This window comes from Callithrix jacchus, chromosome 8 (genome assembly GCF_049354715.1).
Source record: "Callithrix jacchus isolate 240 chromosome 8, calJac240_pri, whole genome shotgun sequence".
NCBI lineage: Eukaryota > Metazoa > Chordata > Mammalia > Primates > Cebidae > Callithrix > Callithrix jacchus.
The window spans coordinates 105,067,443-105,089,581 of NC_133509.1; the positions used below are offsets into that span (position 1 = coordinate 105,067,443).

Genomic DNA, 22,139 nt, shown 5'->3' on the forward strand with positions numbered 1-22,139 from the left:
AACAGCTGCAACAAAAATGTGCACTGCTGGGCAGCACCTACAACTCACAGCAGGAGATGCGCACTCATGCACAGTCAACCCCAGCGCGGCACTGAGTGGGCTGCCATCTTCCTTTCTGCAGGATGTCACGTTTCCTACTCATTCTATTATGCAATTTAATTTTGTGGCAGCAGAGCTCTGATTTTATAATAGAAGTCAACATAAAATAACTTCTTTTTTAATAACAAAAATTTGCCTTACAATCATTCCAGCTAAAACAAAGTTGGTTTTTAGCAGGAGGAAGGATGGGGGAGGAGGAGGCTCCTGTGTTAAAAGGGCTTCTCTCTTTGCCTCTTCTCCCTTCCTTCCTACAAACCCTGACTCTTCAATTTCTCTAATATCTTATATTCCCTTGACTCCTACTCTCTTTTCTTAGGTCTCATTTCATTTTCTCAAAGCTGGCGCTTGAAAATCCTATATCAGTTTCAATTGTTCAATGTCTACTATTTATCTCATTCCATATTGCTTTGCACGTATCTGGTTTCGTAGCCACGCACCCCTCCTTTGAATCCTAACAGGGAAGCTTGGTGCTTTTGATCATTTGAATCACCATCTCTTATGCTCTTTTTTTAACTTAAGGCAACATAATCTCCCTCCCTCAATACTTACTTCAAATTTAACTGATCTTTGATTTTTCAAAGTCATGTTTAGAAGTGTGACGTGCAGGATATGCCAGCCTGATAACCGCAAATTACAAACTGCACTATTTCGCTGATCTCACCATCATCCTCACAACTGCGATATTAAATGTACAAGAAAGCTCATTAGTCACTGAGACAATGTGAGATTTTCTCTCCCTTCCCCCAAATCCTCTAAAACACCTTTGTGTTATGGATATACCGTTCTCAAGCCAACATTTCTCACCAGGTTACTTCCTATCCAACTTTCACAGGCTAGTATACTTTGTTTACCTTTGATTCTATTCTAAAGAAATTCTTTTAGGGTTGTTGAGATCCTAACTCCACACAATTTTCAAAGGACTTTGATTTTTTTATCCTTATCATCAGGGCCTTATCACCTTCTTTCGTGTCCCTAGGTCTCCAACACTACTGAACTACTTGCCTTTCCCAGGTGCTCATGTTGTTCTTATGTGATCGTTTCTGTCTGGAATGCACTTCCTTCCTAGAACACCTCATGACCCCTTTCTTTGAGGGTGTGCTCAAGTGCCCTCAGCTCTCCCGGAATGCTTTCCCGATACCCTGCCTCACTTCAATCCAGATCCACATGGATCCCCACCCCGCCCCCTGTCATGCCTCTAGCTGCTGATTACTTGTCCATGTCCACACCTCCCTCTAGACCAAAAGCTCCTTGAGGTCTGTGTATTATCATCTAGCGTGTCAACCTCCTTCCCACATCCCTGGTTTGGGGTATGTTTGTGCCTCTGACCCTAACCACATTGTTCACCTGGGAGTGGCCATTTTTTTACACAGCCTATCTCTCCCACAGAATGAATGACCTAAATGTTTTCTGACAATTCATTTCCAACATTTAAACTCAAGATGTGGGCCTGATGGCTGCCTGTAGTTACGTCTCCAGCCCAATGGAGGGAACTAGTTTGAGAGAAAAAAGACAGCCTAAAGAAAAAAGAAAGAATTCTGGAGACATTTGAATTCCTGGTTTTGGTCATCCCTGAGACTTTCCTTCTCATGCTTCGCTTATGCAAGCCAAAAAAATCCCAATTTCTCCAAAGTGAATTCAAGCTGCGTTTCTGCCCTTTGCAACCAAAGAATCCTCTGAAATAATGCTGACCCTCATCGTATTCATGTCTCTACCTCCAGTAGCTGACTCAGGTTTTGGCATTTAATATGGGCTTCAGAAACATAGGCCTCGTTACTTCAAAGCCTGGAATTGTATTTGTTATAATGTGCAATCAGGAATTGAGGTGGGAGTAAGCACATGTCATACTGTGATAGATGTATGAGGCTTACACCTTAGAGCTGTATAGTGAAGTACCAACTCCACATATTCTGACCATCTCTTTGGGTCTGAGTTTATTCTGTTGGTATTTGGCCTACCATCCTGCAGAAGTGTTGGCTATTTCTTATCTAACCAAGAATGATTAGCTCTCCTAGGGCATAGCCCTGAAGACAAAATGAGGGAGACTGTAGCATGCACACTCATTAGATAACTTGGTTGCCCAGTTGTCTTTCTGTTTGCGTGGTGCACAGGGTATTGGGTGTGGGAGACGGAACAGCTGGGATGGACACTGTTTACCAGTTGTGTGTCCCTGGGAAGTCAGTTCACTTCTCTGGGCCCTCTTTTCCCCATTTGTCAAGTGGAGAGAGTAACACCTGTCTCGCATTCCTCACAGGATTATTGAGAGTATGAAACAACACACATGGCAACACTTTATTGTTGTCAAATCCTTTCCTGGAGACTCAGGTCAGGCCCTTTTCTAAACACAGAGGCCACTGCAGGGCTGATGGGCCGCCTTTGATAAACACATGACCTAAGGTAGGGTCACTGCCTCAAGAGCTGTCCGCATGCACCTTTGTCAAGGAGCTGGGGTGAGCCTTCCCAATTCTGGCGTCTGCTTTCTGTCTTTTCTGTCCTCTTGACTCATTTGTCAAACAAAGCTTACTTCCCATTCTGCCACTGCTCAGAAAGCCTCTCCATTCAGCCTTTGGTCATGAAAATGGAGCCTGAGTCTCCTGCCTACCTGCCCCTTTTGGGTAGAACACACTCTCTGGTATCTGCCCTAGCTCATGAGTTGGGCTGAGCCTCAGTGCAACCTGACAGACTATTCCCTCACAGGCTCCCACCAGCTTGTGCAACATACAAAATGTTTCTGTTGAACACAGGCAGCTCTGCCTAAGACCTGATGATGAAGCTAGCCAGACAGTGTGGGCCAGCAAAGTTGCTAGGGGAGCCTCATCTAGTTCCGACTCTGTTTCCTTCCTTGCTGATGTTTGGATAAATACCTTCCAACAGCTTCCTAGTCTGCTAGACTGGGAAGGACATCTGACATTACTGACACCCAGTACACGGCCTTTCTTCCAATGAGAGGCAGTGGTAGAAAGATGGAGGCTTTGGAGATGGGTTCAAATCCCAGCCCTGCAGCCACCTACCTGTGGGAACTAGCACATGGAACACAACATTGCTGAGTCAGACTCTTGGCCTGTGAAATGTGGATAATAAAGCTTGCATTACATTGCAACAATGACTGATGGCTTAATATAGAATAGGTGTTCAATAATACCAGTTTCCTTTCCCATCCTTCAGTTACAAAACCAACAGTCCCCATCATAACGACGTCTTATATTTCTGGGAGAAACTTGCATGCACAATCTGATTCCACAAATGAAAATATTTCAAAAAGAAATCTCGGGGAAGAAAGACATTTCCTTATGTCCCCAACCTGCTGAGACCCAAATTCTGGGTTCTGCATTCTCTTAGCAAAAAGAGAGAACACAGCATGAGCTATACTCCTTCCCAGCATGGGGACATTGAGGGAGGAGTGAGGTTCAGTTTGTCAGGCTGCTCAGGATGAAGACAGAATGTTTGGGGAGGAGGTGCCTCCAGAGCTCTGAGCTGGGTATGGCTCAGCAGAGCCCTGGGGGCTGAGGGTGTATGTCACCAGCAAAAATAATTCCCATCTGCAAGGGCTGCTTATGATTTCAAAGCACTTTTTCTTCTTTTATTTGTTTTTCCCCATACAGTATCCATGTGAGATGGGTATTATCATTCCCATTTGACAGATGAGGAAATGAAGCAGAGAGCAGCAGTATTACAAGTGGCTAAAGCACAGGGCCTTAGGAATCAGACACAGAGCTGTGTTCATATCCTGGCTCAGGTGTGTAACCCTGACCTATCTGCTTGCCCTCTGAGCCTCCATTTGCTTATCTAAAGTGTGAATCTGCAAGCGCTCACCTCATAAAGATGCTGTGAGGTTTATGAGGGCTTGTCACATGGTAGAAAGAACATTGGATTTGGAGATAAGTATTCAAATCCAGGTGTACTAAGTGTTGGCTCTATGAGGGTGCTATTGACAGATTAGCAAAGAGCTTTCTTATATGACCTCACTTTGGTTGCTTCTGTCCTGGGGCTATTGAGACTATCCTAGGCAGGCCCTAGGACCCCTGGCCAGGCAGTGCTTTGTGTGGCTTTGGGATAAAGTTGAGAAATCACATTTCCTATAGAAATCAGATGCCATGTCCAGTGGACCTAGCATTGACACAAAGGCAAGAGATCTGGACCCCAGCCAGGTTCCTTCTGTGCCTCAGTTTCTCCATCTGTGAAAAGCACGCAACTTACTTATGCTTTGACCTTTTGAATTGTCACTTGGACCATGACATCAGATTCCTTCTCGGACTCCTTGCTGCCCATAGGCCTGACAGCTACATCTTTATTCCATTTCTCTGCCCTTTGGCTGAGCCCTTGAACCATATTCCTTGACTGAAATGTGGAGTTTTAAGGATACCACGGATGCCTGAAATGACGATATGTAAACTTGGGAGGGCAGATCCTGATTTTTCTATGTGCATGATGCAGCAATGAAAGATTGAAAGATGGAGGGAAATGAGACAGAGATGTGGAGAGAAACAAGTAAGAAACCATTTCTAGGGGAAAAGACAGGAAAGTACCAGCAACTTCCCAGTTCCTGTTTTCAGCACCTCTTAAGGCCTATTTGGCCTTCTGTGAGTTCTGCAAGTACCCATATATCTTTTTCCTTCTTTCTTTCTTTCTTTGAGACAGAGTCTTGCTCTGTCATCCAGGCTGGAGTGCAGTGGTATGATCTCTGCTCACTGCAACCTCCACCTCCCAGGTTCAAGCAATTCTCCTGCCTCAGCCTCCTGAGTAGCGGGGTCTACAGGTGTGCACCACCATGCCCAGCTGTTTTTTGTATTTTTAGTAGAGATGGGGTTTTGCCATGTTGGTCAGGCTGATATTGTACTCCTGACCTCAGCCAATCTGCCCACTTTGGGCTCCCAAAGTGCTGGGATTACAGGTGTGAGCCACTGAGCCCGGCCCCCATGTATCTTATACATTCAGCTTTATAGATATATGAAAAGTGCCTTTAGTGGGTTCCTGCCTCTTATAACCAAGAGAGAGTGACAAGGATGCACTTCCTACCCTGCCTTTGGATGGACTACATAGTCACCAGTTGTCCCTAGTCATGTCCGATTGTCACAGCACCCAGGTAAGTCCTTGGACTGGAGAGGCTGTCACTAAACACAAGTCGTTGACAATGAACAAGATGAATGTAACTCCAGGACAGGTGGCCTCTGCTTTACTGTGCAAGAAGATTTCAGCTGATCTATCTCAACCTTTTCCCTGGATGTTTTCAAGTAGAAGGCAATATAGATCCGTGAGTAAAAGCACAGGTCCCAGAACCAGACTGCCCAATTTCACATCACAGCTCTACCCACTTACTAGTTGTGTGACCTTGAGCAAATTCCTCTATCCCTCCACATCTCAGTTTATTCATGTATCAAATGTGGGTATTTACAGTACTTCGCTCACAGGGATATTGTGAAGATTAAACAAATCCTCATTTCATGTCCCTCATCATTCTCGTGTCCTAAACAGAACAGAGAATGCGTTTAGAGGAGAGGCTGTGGCAGGTGGGGCTTCCAGTGGATTCAGGTTTCATCTTCTCCACTTTGGTCTTTTGAGGGATGAGGAGGGAAGCTGGAAACTTCAGAGAAAACTGAGGCCTTGAAGAGGGGCAGGTCAACAAAGAGATAATCAGAGTCTGGCGAGCAAAGAAGGGGACCAGCCTGCCAAGCCAAGGAAAGCCCTCATGGCCATCCTCCAGTGAGGTAACTGGATAGAAATGTGGAAAACGGAACATCCTGAGGAATGTGGACTGCTGCTGGACTGTGGGCTGGCCACTAGAGAGGCTCCCACCGCCTGACAATGTGAAAGCAGGACACAGTTCTGCAAAAAATGTTGCAGGGGACCACGGGATCCAGGGAGATGCGACAATCAATACAAACTAACTGGGAATGTGGGAAGAATGGCAATGCAGGAGACTCAGAATGAAACTTGTGAAAGCCTTGATCGTAAAGATTTTTATGAATTTGGATACCGCCCTCAGAAAAACTTTAAAAAAAACACCTCTTTGAAGATGAATGAAATCCCAGCAGCACATCTGCAGACTGCCTTCAGCTCATCAATACAAAGTTACTATAAATGGTTCTGTGTACAGAACGTTGTTTAAAATGTATGACAGGCCAACAACACGTTACTGATCTAGGACTGCAGTCTCAAATCCAGGTGCCTGGGTACAAAACCTGGCTCCACCACTAATTAACTGGAGGACCTCATGTGAGTTTCCCAACTTCTCTGTGCCTCAGTTTCCTTGCTTATACAATGGAGACTGTTTAAGTGTCTAGTCCATAGAATTAGGGAAAATGGGTTTACACATATAGAATGCCTAAAACACCATGTGGCATAGTAAAGGTTCAGTAAACGTTAGCTCTGACATCTGCCTGTGTTTTTTAATCTCTTTGGCTTGTAACAGAAGAATACACAAACATGCACACACACGTACTCCAACAATCCAATGCAAACAAACACTCCAGCTTCAAGAGCTCTCTTAAGTGCAGAGGAAGGTGAGGGCATAGTCTGGCTGAAAGAGTTCTCAGAACCTCAGCAGCCAAAGGTGCACTTGGCATCAGATTCCAGCACCAATCATGTGGTAGGTGTGGTATCTCTGATCCCCCAGACTCTGTCTTTGAGCACAAACCTCCAGTGTGTTAGCATTGCCCTCTCTTTCCTGCTGTTGCTCTGCCTTCTTCTCTGCCACCATCCTGCCTGCCCCATTGGGTCTGTGGGAAGGGAAACCTATAAGCAGCAATACCAGTCACATTCCCTAGCGTAAGTGTCACCCTGGCTGGGGCCAACTGAGCTCATGGAAAGGGAGATCAGAGGTTCCCCTGACATGTGACCAGGACAGGTGTCATGGCAAGTGTCCATAGGCTTCAAGTGGGAAGAGCTAACCAGGGAACAGTAGCCCCATGCACCCAAAAGAGGTGCTCCATCCTTCCCCTGATTCCATAAAACCCTTTTCTTTAGAGGTTTTCATTCTGTTTCTTACTTTTTAAATAAATCTGTCTGTCTCTACAGTCCCCTCCCCTTTCCATTGCGTCTCTATCTTATTACGCAACTGCATGGGCTAAAAATACTTCTGGAAGCCGTGATCAAACCCAAACTGAGCAAGATGCAGATTTAATGAGGCTTCCATGGAAACAAGATCCCCTTTTGCCAGGCAGAAGAAAGTGTCTTCGAGGGAAAGGAAGAGGGCAGGGAAGCATATGGAGAGGAGACTGAGGTGTTGGTTAGATGGGGGTAACGGGGAGTTGCAGGAAGCCTCTTGTCCCAGCAGCGCTTTCTGGAAGGGGTTCAGCCCACAGCTGGGAACTGCATCCACTGGGGACAGTCAGCTGTCCTGGTCAGCAGCATCCTAAAAGCCACACCGTGTGAGCTCATCAAAGGGAACCACAGCTTCTGCCAGGCTAGAGACAACGATTTACCACTAGAATCCCTTAAACAGTCAAAACACTTAGCAGCTGAACAATAATTAAATGAAAGCATAAAAATGAAAAGGTGCCGACTCTGGAGTTCCTGATAGTGCTTTGATTATAAACCAAGAAAGTGCAGAAAAGAAAGGTTGAGAAAAGCCAGACAGATGTGATGATTTCTACCCTGCAGAGTTTCTACTCCCTTGAGGAGGCATTTCTTTGCAGCCCACAGTTCTCTGGGCTGCTGGAGGTGTGAAGTTCCTGAAAGAAACTCAAAGGGAAAGCAGAAATCTTTAACAAACGTCAGGTGGTTCAGTGATCCCCGGTTTCATCTTGCCAGAGCAGGACCGCACCTGATGTAATCCTGCTGCCTCTTCCAGACCCTTACCATTTTCTTGCTATTTTCTATGGCAATTGCATTAAATGTTCACATCCTGACAAACAGGGTGTATACTGATTAAAAAGCAGGGGTCATCAAACTATGGTTCACAGACTAAATCCAGGTCCAATTTAGTCCATGAGCTGCTCTTGTAAGGTTTGTAAATTTAAAATGTCTTTTGCATTCTAAAGGATTGTGACAGAAAGCATATGTTACAGAGACCGTATGTTGCCCACAAAGATTAAGATACCTACTCTCAGAAGTAGTTTGCTGACCTCTAGTTTAAAGCAAAGACTATGGAATCAGACAGATATAGTTTCAAATCTCAGCTTCTTCATGGACTAGCATAATGACTGTAAAGAATTTACTTAATCTCTCTCTTTTTTTTTGAGATGAAGTCTCACTCTGTCACCCAGGCTGGAGTGTAGTGGTGCACTCTCAGCTCACCGCAACCTCCACCTCCTGAGTTCAAGTGATTCTCCTGCCTCAGCCTCCTGAGTAGCTGGGATTACAGGTGTGTGGCACCATGCCTGGCTAATTTTGGTATTTTTAGTAGAGACAGGGTTTCACCATGTTGGTCAGGCTGTTCTTGAACTTCTGACTTCATGATCCGCCCGCCTCAGCCTCCTAAAGTGCTAGGGTTACAGGCGTGAGCTACCTTACCCATCCAATCTCGTTGAGTCTCAGTTTTTCCAATTGTAAATTTGGGTTAAAAGTGCCTGTCTCATAGAGAAAGAAGCTAACAGCTTTGCACAGTGTTGGTCACATAAATGGTCTACAAATGTAATTGGCACTACCATTGGGAAGGAAAGTGTGGCAGGAAAAGGATTTTTTTTCAAGGATTACCCTGCCTGCAAATATTCTACCCCTTGGTTTGGACTAAGCATCAGACATGCAACCTCATGATTGATTCAGGATTTATATTCAGAGTTTTCAGAGTTCTAAGGCTACAATGCATCCCATGGGTGCAGGGATCCTGGGCCACAAGTGTTTAAAATGCATCTGACAATAAACCCCTAAAGCCAGAATCTGTTGCTCACCTAAATCACTACCTTATGGCATTGTGCTCTGAGTCTGGTCTATTACGCATAAGACCTCCTAAAACCAAGGTTATCATGATAAGATCCCTGTGCTGACTTACCTGTAGTCTCTAGAACGTGGAATGGCAAAAAGGTCGCAAAGAAGACACACTTAGAAATCAAACGGTCTTTAATAGTACAAAGCCACTCCGGCCTACCTTGTTCCCCTCTTCACCTTTTATAAATGACTGGATAAATAAATGAGTTCAAAAGCCCTGAAGAGACACTAGCACTGCATTCAATCATCCCTTGGAGTAAATAACTGGGTTTCTGAGCCAAAGTGATGCTGAGAAGGTGGTGCTGATGAGGTCAAGGTTAAACCTGGATCAGCCACTCAGCTTCGTGTGGTCACACATTCAGACGGTGTTTCCAGCCTCGGCCCAGTTGTCCTGGGAATGTCCACACTGATCACAGAGGAGCTAGATGGGGAATGCTGAGCTCAGCACATTCGCTTCTACTTAGGGAGAACAGCACACAAGCGACAGCAGGGCTTCTCAGTTGATAACTGATTTTTGGCATAGTCTTTACTGGCTTAAAAAAAAGATATTAGAATGTTTAAGATGCATTTCTGCAAGGAGAAGGTTCAAGCAACTTTAGATTTTAACAGGATGGCAAAGAGCCTCAGAAGGCCAAGAATGGAAATGGGGAAACTGCTCAGTGTGGGAATTAATGGGAGCAAAATTATTATAAGCCCTCATAGGACTTCCTTTGTTTTCACTGACATGTATTAAGGGCATAAGAAACCAACATGATTCCAATCTGAAAAACTAAAAACGTATTGCAACAGGGGATCGTACTTTGCACACATTTGGCCCTATAAAGTAAGGACAGAAAGAACCCAAGAGACGCTGAGGCAGGTGGATCACGAGGTCAAGAGGTTGAGACCATCCTGGTCAACATGGTGAAACCCCATCTCTACTAAAAAAAAAACAAAAAATTAGCTGGGCATGGTGGCTACTCAGGAGGCTGAGGCAGGAGAATTGCCTGAACCCAGGAGGCGGAGATTGCTGTGAACCGAGATTGCACCATTGCACTCCAGCCTGGGTAACAAGAGCGAAACTTCGTCACAAAAAAAACCCCAAGAGAATGGAAGGCTAAGAGGTATTCTGGAAAGAACTCCTGATTAGAGGCCAGGAGACTGCTCTAGCTGTATTTCTGCCTCTGGTACTATGAGCCTTGGCAAATCGTCTGGCTTTTCTGTGTCTCAAAATCTTTATCCGATAATATTCACAATCTTCCTTATAGGGTTTTGTGAGGCTCAGAGGAGCTATGCAGAAAATCCTCTTTGAAAAGTAAAAAAGACTACATGAATGTAAGGTATTATGTTGATCATCAATGATAAAATGAGTAGGCAATCTAAAAGACAGAGGTCAATTCATTTATTCAATAAGTGTAACTGCCTACCTCCTAGGCGCCAGGCATTAATAATACTGGGGATGTGGTATATATAAAAGAGACAGCATCTCTGTTCTCCTGGACTGTGCATTCTGGGAGGGCAGACAGACATAAAACAAAAACTACATAATTACAACTTAAATGAGTGCTTTGAAGGAAAAATATAGGGTAAAACAAGAGTATGAAATGGGGATGAAATCTAGACTGACTGAGCCAGGAATGGTCACCCTTAGGAAATGATGTTTTAGTTATGAGGATGAGTAGCAGTGAACACAGAAAGAGAGGGTAGATCATTATTAAGGGGGAAAGAAAAACATGTGAAAAAACCTGGTGATAGAGGTTCAAAGAAAGAGAAGACTTTAAAAAGGGTGCAGGAGGGACAAGGTGGTGCAGTAAGAAACCAGAGAAGCAGCCAGAATTTGTATCATGCAGGGACTTGAAGAAGATGTAGATCACAAAGTTATTCTAAGAGCAATGGAAAGCTACCGAGGGGTTTTGGGCAGGAAGTGACATGATCCAAGTTGTATTTTTAAAATGATCCAAGTTGAACTTGTACCTCTGGCCATGATGGAGGGACTGATACTAGAAATGATCTCTCATTGAAAACAATCATAAAACTGGAAAAAATATTTGTGGAAATCATTTTCAGGTATTGAGCAGCAAACAATGCAAAATTATCATCTTTGAGAGAAGGGAAATGCACGAAGGAAGTGGTACAATTACTACACAATTTTCCAGTCTTTTTTTTTTTTGCAGATATTTTCCTATTGTGGAGCAGGAAGATGGAACCCACAGAAAGTGGCAGTTCAGCTTCCTAAACATCAAGTATTGAGAGGGCCCAGAGGTTTGTATGGAGGTTTCCCACAAGTCTCTGGCTGAAATCTGAGCTGTCCAAGTGCAAGCAAGATTCTACAAGACCCAACAGAGATCTCTTCTTACAGGCGTGAGAGCTGAATGAGTCAGGCCATGCCAAGAAATGTTGCAGTTTCTGCTCAGGTGATAACTCATTGACTATCTTATGCAATAGAAATAAGTGTGAGAGAAGTAAGGAGCATAAAATAGAGCAAGAGTTGTACCCTAGGACTAACTTTAAAACTAAAATAGGCTCACTCTAACAAAGAATAAGATCAAATTTGACAAGAAGAAAAAGTTTTACTAGTAATTTAACTATCCAGAACAAAATTCAATACCCTTAAAAGGAAGATAATATAACTGATACTGTTTATAAAATTTCATTTCAATATCCAGCAAACAATAAATAATTACTAGACATGTGAAGAAACAGAAAAATGTGACCAACAGACAAGGTAAAGATTACTCAATAGAGAATAACCCAAGATGACTCAGATGGAATTAGCTGACAAGGATTTGAAAGGGGCTATTAAATATGTTTAAGAACTTAACGAAAATTGTGGTTATAATGAATAAATGGATTAAACAAATCTTAGCAGAGAAATGAATACTATAAATAATAACAACAGAAATTCTAGATCTGAATGGCCTTAATATCAGATTGAAGGTGGCATAATAGAGAAAAAGTGAAGATTAATGGAGATCAAGATAAATTGTCCAATCTGAAGAATGCAGAGAAAAAGACTGAAAAAATGAACAGAGTGTTAGTGATCTATGGGACAATATCGTGCAATCTAACAGAGGTTAGATTGGAACTCCACAAAGAGAGGAGAAAGAATGGAGAAAAAAATATATAAAATAATTGGCTTAAAATTTTCGAAATTTGCTGAAAAAAAAAAATGGCTTACAGAGGCTAGAAGCTCAAGGAGCACCAAGTAGAACGAATACAAGTAACAATAATAACATTTAGACCATCACAGTCAAAGTGTTAATAACCACAGATAAAGAGGAAAATATCTTGAAGGCAGCCAAAGAAAAGTAACGCATCATGTATAGAGACAGAGCAGATAATGAATGACTTTTCCTCATACACAACAGATGTCAGAAGACAATGAAACCCGAGAGTATGGGAGAAAACTGCCATCCAGGATTTCTATGCCCAACGAAAATACATTTCAAAAACGAAGGCAAAATAAAGATATTTTAAGATATATGGAAATAGAGAATACGTTGCTTACAAGTTCTGCACTGAAATGCTAATGGAAATGACACCAAATGAAAAAGGGTTTACAGGTAAAACTGAAACAGGTAAGAATAAAAAGAAAGCTGAAATGGTAAGTATGTAGGTAAGAATGAAATATTATATGTATTTTTCTGCTCATAAAATTTTTAATTCACATGAGGATTTGGAAAAAGATTATGACACTCTATTGTGTATTTTGCAACATATGTGAACCTCCAGCAAGACTTCCTTAAAAAAGTGAGAGAGGGAACATCAGGACAGACCTTACAGACATTCAAAGGCTGATAAAGGAATATTATCAAAGACTTTGTTCTAATAAGTTTAATAACTTGGATGACATGGGCAAACTTCTTGAAAAACACAATTCACCAGAATTGTCATAAGGTAATATAGGAAATATAAGTAACGTAATATAGAAAATTGTCACAAGGTAATATAGAAAATAAAATAAAGATGATAATTTTGCACTGTTTGCTGTTCAATACCCGAAAATAATTTCTACAAATATTTTTTCCAGTTTCATGATTGTTTTCAATGAGAGATCATTTCTAGTATCAGTCCCTCCATCATGACCAGAGGTATAAGATCAACTTGGATCATTTTAAAAATACAAACTGGGTCATGTCACTTCCTGCCCCAAACCCCTAGGTAATATAGAGAATATAAATAATGCAATTTCTCAAGGTAATGTAGAAAATATAAATAATGCAATTTCTCAAGGTAATATAGAAACTATAGTACTTATATTTTAGAATTATAGATATAATTATTCTATATCTTATAATATAGAAAATATAAGTACTATATTTTCTGTATTGCCTTGAGAAATTGCATTATTTATCAAAAACTTCCTACAAGGAAGCTGTAAATCCAAATAGTTTCTCTGGCATATTCTATTGACCATCTCTGAAACAAATAATTTCAATGTTGCATGAATTCTTTCAGAAGATAAAGGTGAAAATACTTCTTTGACTTACTTTGGGAAGCTTGCCTAACCTTGCTTTCTTAAACCCTTACAAAAACCTTTCAAGAAAAACAGATTGCAGACCAACATCTCTCATGAAAAAAGACACCAAAAATACTTAAGAAAATAGTATTAGATGAACCCAGCAGCATGTAAAAAGGATAATACATCGATGACCAAGTATGATTTACACCATTCAATTTGAATTTGGTTCAAATTTGAAAATCAATAAATGTAATTAAACTGTATTAGCAGCTTTAAAAAGCAAAACCATCGGATTATTTAGAGAGATACATAAATAACTGACCAAATTCAAACTCATTCATTTACAAAAACTATCAGGAAATAATAGACTAATAATAACAGACTGAAATAATAATAGACTGAATTATTCAGTCTGAACAAGACATCTATGGAAAACTGACAGAAAACATATTAAAGCAAACTGGAAGCAAAGCAAGAATGCCCATTCTCACTCCTTCTGTTCAACATACCAGAAGTCCTAACCAGTGCAATCAAACAAGCAAAAGGATGCCTGTGCCTCTTATCTCAAATCTGGATGAATAAAATTTATTTTGCAACCACTTCGTGCTAATACTCTCACATGCATATTTTTTATTTTATGAGAAAGGACATATTCTTGGAAAATGGACTATAATGTCTGTGAATTGGATCCAAGTTTTATTGTAACAGAAATCTTAGTATTTAGAGGCACCTCTGGAAAGTGAAGAATCATTTTTATAATATCAGTAATTATCTCATACAATGTTGGTTTAGAAAGTGCACATGTAATTAACTCTGTTTTAGTTACTTAAGGATGATGATGGTGTCAGGTTGCTGCTGCTTGTAATGAGAATGGTAATAATCTTTATTTAAGAATGGGATAGAACCTCATGTGCCTGGAAAAGTGCCAGGATGGGATCATGACCTCACAAGAACAAACTGGGAACTTCATCACAGAGGAAGATCTCTTAGGTCCATGCCCTTTTATACCTCTGTTATAGAAAGTTGAACAGGTGTATTTACTTGTCTGCCTTTCTGCCAAATTGTGAGGATTTGAGGACATGGATGCTATGTAACATGGCTTTGTATTCCAATGCCAAACATAGGACCTGACCTATGGGAACCCAGAAGAAAGAAGCTCTCCAGCAGGAGCAGGAAGAATTTTCAAAAGCATTGACATTTCAGCTGGATCATAAAAGATGAGAGAAATCTTTCCCAGCATAGAAGTGCAAAAGTACCAGACTGAGCACAGGTCACAAGTTCAGGAGCCCACAAGTGGTTTAGAGGAGTAACAGCAACAAAGAACAGGTAGGAGTTGAGCCTGGAAAGTTAGGTTGGGTCACATCGTGGATCCTTTGGTTCTGATTTCCACAGAATATGATTTAGACTGATTGGTTTCTGTCTCCTCTACATAAAACCAAATAACCAGACCCTGGTGACTGAGAAAGGACAGCATTTGGGGAGCAACTTTCTGCTTGCTCCCCAGACTGAAAGTGGACTAGAAAAAAAAATTAAATAACTGTAGTCAGTTGCAGTGAAAGCAGGCTCCTTATACATCCACTGTGGCTGAAACTTTTTATCAGAATCCTTGAGTAGAAATAGCCATTTCACATTCAGGTTGTAATAAATGTTGCCAGCAGCCACTGTGTGATTGTTGACATGCATCTATACATCAGATCCTATCGGCAAGGGCACCCAAGGCATTTTCAGTCTCAATGTAGGGAGACATTTAGCTTGCCCTGTGCACAAACACTTGAGACATTTCAAATCAAAGCCAGCCTCTTGCTTTGCAGAGATGCTACTGTAGATTAATTCATGCGAATACCATCAAATGGGGTTCTAACACAATCGAAAAAGCTCAGAGGGCCACACAGTACATCCTTTTATATAAGCTGCTTTCTACAATAGGGATGAAAGACAGGGAAGCCCGCAAACTCAGAACCGAAGCTTTCCTTTCTGGCCATTTGTTATACCAGAAATGACTCCAGCAGAAGCTCCCTGCAATCCTTTCAAATTTGGGGCCGGGGTGGAAAAGGATTAGAGAGAGAGTGAGGCACCACAGCAGATAAATTTTGCTGCCCAGATTATTTCCCTTGTCCTTCCCCTCTTTTTTCCTTTCCAAAAACCTCCTTTCATCATTCAGGTCAGGTCTGAAAATTCCTTTCTCTCTGATAGTTGTTTGGCATCCGTGGATGTGTTTGCCCTTCGTCTTTCTTCTCTTGGACGTCTTTACCATGATTTCCTATAAGAGTTGCTTTCAGCTCCCTCATGTCCACTGCAGTGTAGGCTCTCCAATGACAAGGATGTTGCCTATCTCATTGACTGCCATGTCTCAGTGCCTGGTAAAGCCTGGCACAGAGTCTCAATAAAAATTTACCCAACAACTGGGTGAGCAGCCAGAGTTATTTTTGGGATTCCCTTCCAAGTTGTCTCCAGCCACTGCATGGAAACAGTGAAGATGGACTCATTGGCAAAATGCAACTGAAGGTTGTGGATTAAGGAAAAGGGCTCAGCATCTCCTTTCCTCTTTTCATCCTTACAATGTCCCTGTCCTCACAGGCCAACTTCTTTTGCTGTTTCATCTCCCTTCAGACTCAGGTACTTCTCCAGATGGATCACTGGGTTCCTCCGAGAGAAAAACGCCTCTTTATGAATCAGAGCTTTGTCTCACACAGTGTTTGGCAGGAGGACTGCTCTGAATTAGAGCAGCTGCTGCTTGTGGTGGTGTGGTCCAAGTATATGCAAGTTTATTTAAGAACTTCCATCCTTAGATAAATTAGCTTTAAAATAGCAATCAGATTATTTTAGAATGCAAAACTGCCTTCAATCTTCCATGTTTCCTATTGCATTGAAAATCTAAACTACTTCCCGTGGCCCGTGAGACCCTCCCTACCTCTCCCCCTTCTAAATTGAAAATCCTTCAAGGGGAGGGACTTTGTTTTTATTGCCATTGCATCCTAATCACTTAGCACAGTTACTGGCACATAGAAGGTTTTTTTTTTTTTTTTTTTAAGTTCTGGTATATATGTGCTGAACATACAGGTTTGTTATATAGGTATACATGTGCTGAAGGTTCTAAGCAGGCAATTCTTCTGCCTCAACCTCTCAAGGAGCTGAGACTACAGCACACACCACCACAACAGGCTAATTTTTGTATTTCTGGTAGGGATGGGGTTTCACCATGTTGGCCAGGCTAATCTCCAACTCCTGACCTCAGGTAATCCACCCACCTCGGCCTTCCAAAGCGCTGGGATTGTAGGCGTGAGCCACCATGCCCAGCCACAGCCCCATATTTTTAAATAAGAAATAAGAACAGAATATATCCTACCTAGCCATCTCCCTCCTACTCTTTGATGCAGAAATGACCTCTATAATATCATGAATTAAGAATCCATTACATTTTTTGACCGTTGTAGGGTTTAGGCTGCTCTGCCTGTTATAAAGTTGTCTTTATATCAAGTCCACAATCCCCTTCCTCTAAAGTTAACTGACTGATTCTAGTTTTACAATATGGAGACACGTAGAATACATCTACTTTTGTTCTTTTATTTTCTTAACTTTTTTTTTTGCTTTTAATTTTTGTGGGTAAATAGTAGGTGTATATATTTATTGGGTACATGTGATGCTTTGATACAGGCATGCAATGTGAAATAAGCACATCATGAATAATGGCATATCCATCCCCTCAAGCATTTATCCATTGAATTGCAAACAATTTAGTTACTCTTTAAGTATAACTTAAATTTTAAAATGTACACTTAAGTTATTACTGACTATAGGCACCCTGGTATGCTATCAAATAGTAGGTCTTTTTCTTTCTATTTTTTTGTGCCCATTAACCATCCCACCCTCCCCCTAAGCCCCCCACTACCCTTTCCAGCCTCCTTCTACTCTCCATGTCCATCAGTTCAACTGTTTTGCTTTTTAGATCCCACGAATAGGTAAGAACATGAGATGTTTGTCTTTCTGGTTTATTTCACTTAACACAATGATCTCCGGTTCCATCCATGTTGTTGCAAACGACTGGATCTCATTCATTTTTTATAGCTGAATAATACTCCACTGTGTATACGCACCCCATTTTCCTTATCCATTCATCTGTTGATGGGCCCTTAGGTTACTTCCAAATCTTAGCTATTGTGAACAGTGCTACAGCAAACATGGGAGTGAAGATATCTCTTCAATACGCTGATGTCCTTTCTTTCGGGTACATACCCAGCAGTAAAATTGCTGGATCACATGGTAGCTCAATTTTAAGGTTTTTGAGGAACCTCCAAACTGTTCTCCATAGTTGTACTAATTTACATTCTTACCAACAGTATATGAGGGTTCCCTTTTCTTCACACCCTCGCCAGAATTCATTATTGCCTGTCTTTTGGATAAAAGCCATTTTAACTGGGGTGAAATGATATCTCATTGTAGTTTTGATTTGCACTTCTCTGATGATCAATGCATCAGATTTTCAAGTACTAGATTTTTAAGCTGCAGTGACTGTCCACAAATACTGCATTCACCCTATGGATGAGGTCCTATTCCAAACATAATAAGAAAATTTAGCCCAACTAACAAACTTGTATTTTGAAATAGAAATAATGATTCTTAAGTGATAAATATCTTAAGGATTAAGGGCCGTGTTTAATTTGAAGCATTTTGTAAACCATCAAGTGTGATGCAAAGATAAATTATTATTATTTGTTACCATAAGTGAAGATCAATACAGAAGGAAAGATACCACCAATGTAGAAATAATTATTACAAGATACGACCAATGTAGAAATAATCAATAAAGATACGACCAATGCAGAATATAATAAGAGATAATAAAAATACAAAGAAGAGTTTGAAGATAGTGAGATATTGGCTGGCAACTTACCTTTTGTGATCCCAGTTTCCACATTTGTCAAAGGACTAATAAATCCTTACCCTTCCCAGCTGTAGGGTTCGTGAGGCTCAATTGAGAAAGTGCATGCGAAAACATTTTGGAAATGGAAACACTACTCAAACATATGATAAGGATACAGTGGTGATGATAGCAATGATCATTTGGGATAAATTTTAAAGTCCTTGATTCTGACAGGTAGTGCTAGATGAGAGGAGAGGAAGAAAAGGGCCAAGGCACAAAGGCTGAAAAACATCAGCAATGCCAGGGAACCTGAGTAAGGAGAGTAAGTCCAGAAGAATAATGGGAGCTAGAGCTGCAATTACAGTAAAGGGATTTGTCAGCCAGCTTGAGTTTTCTGCTGCAGAGGAATTTATCTTTTTAGTAGGATAGAGGCATGTTCCTTCAAACTCAGACCTCAAGCGGTACTTTGGAAGACCTGCTTGTAGAAAGGCACTAAGAATGGCGAGGGACAGTGAAAAGGGAGAGGGAGAGACTGAGTCCAGCCATTAGGCGAGAAGAATGGATGGCGCAATGTCCCTGAGGTTGCCAGAGAAGGTCAAAATCTAGAGCATAGGTGAAGATAAGCAAGAGTCACATGCCTTCCCTCAGACACAGGAATGACAGTGCTCTCATCAGTGTCTTGGAATAAATCACCTCTTGAGGATGAGGCACTGGGGTGGATCTGGGGCCGTGTGTGAGAAAGGTGTGGACTAGTCATTGAGGGGCTGGGCCAGGCCATCAATGAGAAGCATGAAAGGCTCACCACACAGCGCTGACAGTATAGGTGGGACCAGGGAGCAGGATTTGCAGTGGAGACAATTCATGTGTTTCACAGCTTCCTGTCAGCCCACAGCCTGGATGCGAGAATGAAGAAAATGGGCTATAGACAAGCCAAAGCTGAGGCCTTCTGGCTCTTTCCATTTGTTCTCATGGGCTTCCCGAACACCTCTCCATCCTGGATGTATTAATTTCATGGGGCTACTATAACAAAGTACCACAAACTGGGTGGTTTGAAACTATACATTTATTGACTCACAGTTCTGAAGGTTGGACATTTTAAACAATAGTGTCAGCAGGGCCATCCTGTCTCTGAAGCCCCCAGGAGAGGATGCCTCCTTGCCTCTCCCTAGCTTCTGGTGGCTCCTGGCAAGCCTTGGTGTTCCCTGTCTTGCAGATGCCTCACTCCAGTCTTCATCTCTGCCCTCACATGGCCTTCTCCCCTGTCTGTGTCTCTTTTCCTTTTCTTACAAGGACGCTAGTCATATTGGATTTAGGGCCCACTTGACTCTGGTATGACCTCATCTTAATCTACTACATTTGCAAAGACCTTATTTCTAAATAAGATTGTATTCTGGGTTCTGGGCAGACTTGAACTTTTGGGGTACATGATTGAACTAAGTACATTGATCTTTGTGTCCAATGGAGACTTCAGCTTGGGGACGGTCTTGACATATAGCACTGTCATGCCTCACTTAGCAACTGGGACATGTTCTGAGAAATTTGTCATTAGGCAGTTTCGTCATTGTGCAAATATCACAGAGTGTACTTACCCAAAGCTAAGTGGTATAGCCTATTGCACACCTCGGCTGTATGGTATAGCCCATTGCTCCTAGGTTACAAACCTATACAGCATGTGACTGTACTGGAAATTGAAGGCAATTGGAACACAATGCTAAGTATTTGTGTATCTAAACGTATTTAGACATAGAAAAGGCACAGCAAAAATATGGTATTATGATCTTATGGGACCATCAACATATGTGCATTCCGCTATTGACAAAAACATCATTATGTAGTACATGACTATCTAGAACTGGCCTGACCAGTACACACAGGAGAAAGCATATGGCATTTGCCAAGTGTATTCGTGCTGAGAATCATCCCACTTCTTCCTTTTATCTTCTTTTATTTGCAATGTCATTTGTATTCCAGAAAGAGCTGTTATTTCACCATTCTTACCTCAGTGTTGATCCCTTAACACAGAGAAAATGATCCTGTTAAAGGGAAAGGGAGATTAAAAATGAGGTGAATCACTAAATTGTTAACACCATAACCACAGGCCAAATCAACATGCACAGATAGAGCCGGTGCATGTTTGCACTGGATTGGTTCAGAGATCCACATCTGTGCTGAAGGAAGCTGCAAGTTTTAAAGTGTTTCATTAGGTCACTTGCCTATCTTGTTCAATTATAGCAAGTTCGAGGTTAAATCAGAATCAGCAGACTAACCTGACTGTAGCATAGGGGACATTTTTTTTCTGGATGTTCCCAGAATTTTCTTCTCTGAAGATTTAAGAATAAGTCTCATGAACTCCCAGCACCAGGACTAACTCAAACCGTGGCCTTCCTATATGGCATTCATAACCCAGAAAGCTAGATGCCTTTTACCTTCTTCCCCAAGAAAGTCTGCAAACTAAAGTCCCAGGTTCTGGGATACTTAGATGGACCAGCAAGGTTGTGTACAGAGGTAACTGTGGAGTCTTGGGTGGAAGAAATAATTTGAACAGGGAGAACCTCACCCTTTGCGGACTACCTTACAGAGCTGGGCTTTAGCACTGTTGACATCTGAGGATCATCTAGGATTTTAGAGTTGAAAGGGATATTGGGATCATTTAGTTCAAGCTTCTCATTTACAGATGAGGAAATTGATAGGGGAAGTAACTCGCTCAAGGACACACTAAGGGCTTTTGGCTGAGCTGGGAGTAAACTGGGATCTCTTACTCAGCCCAGTCATATTTTCACTACCTGCAACAGCATCCAAAATAAAACCGTAGCTGCAAAAAGGTGGACCCAGCTGTCACATATACCTGCTCCGATTTCATTGGCATTGTCTAGTTTCTGCCCTGAAAATTGAGGTTCAGAAATGCAATGGCTGAAATTGTTGGAGGTTAGTTTCAAAAGCACTCTCTTACCATCTTTCCTCCCTGCCCCCATCCCTACCATCCATCCTCTGGCAATTCCATTAAAAATAACTTTGACGTTAAACTGGTCTAGAGATCATCATCGACTCTGCAATTACATAACCCTTAACTGAATGCATTGTCATACCAAGCAAGACCCAAATTAGTTTACGGCATGACTGTGCCGGCTGGAAAGCCAGACCCCTGCTGGGAGTCTGCAGAGGCTCTGAGGAGACTCAGACGTGTGGGTTCCTTCTCTCCTGAGCAGGTGTGTGGGTGGGGGAGAGGGCGTGCTCCACAGAGTCGGAGCGGCGGTGTTTCCTTGTCTTTTCCTCTCCCAGCACCAGGCAGGCCAGATACACAGGGGACTTTGCAGAGCCAGGTGGGGCCGATAGACAAGTGTCTGACTCCCTCATTAGGAAACATGACCAGGAACTCCCTACACAGAGATAATTGAAGTATATAGAATCCTAGATTCTGAAAATGCTAGTACTCTAAGGTTACTTAAAGATCTGTAGATCATTACTCTTCTTTCCTCAGAGGATACCGAGGCCCCTTGAGAGGAGGGACTTAGAGGAATCACTTGGGAAGATGCAGCAGAGTCAGGACTAGACCCCAGAGCAGCGCACTAGGCGCTCCACGCTATTTCCCTGCCTGAGCTTTGGATTGGGTCATCTCTTCTTCCCCACTTCTCTCCCACCAAAATTTGAGGAAGGATTCCCCTTCTGATAAGGTGCTAAAGAAATAACTTTTTGCAGAGATGATTCTCGATAGCAGCCTTTTCATTACTGGCTACTTGCACAAAGTGGTGTAATGGTTAAAAACCCAAATTCTTTTGGTTTGATTCTCAGTGCCTCTGTTTTCCCTTCTGCAATAACAGCTCTAACTTTACAAGCTATTATAAAGAATAAATGGATGAATTCATGGTAAGTACTTAG

General features: G+C 41.9%; 1 protein-coding gene across 18 annotated transcripts in view; it reads right to left on the reverse strand.

The window, feature by feature from the left end:
• SLC8A3 (solute carrier family 8 member A3) overlaps positions 1-22,139 on the reverse strand; it is a 154,234-nt gene that overhangs the window by 48,324 nt on the left and 83,771 nt on the right. The window lies entirely within an intron of this gene.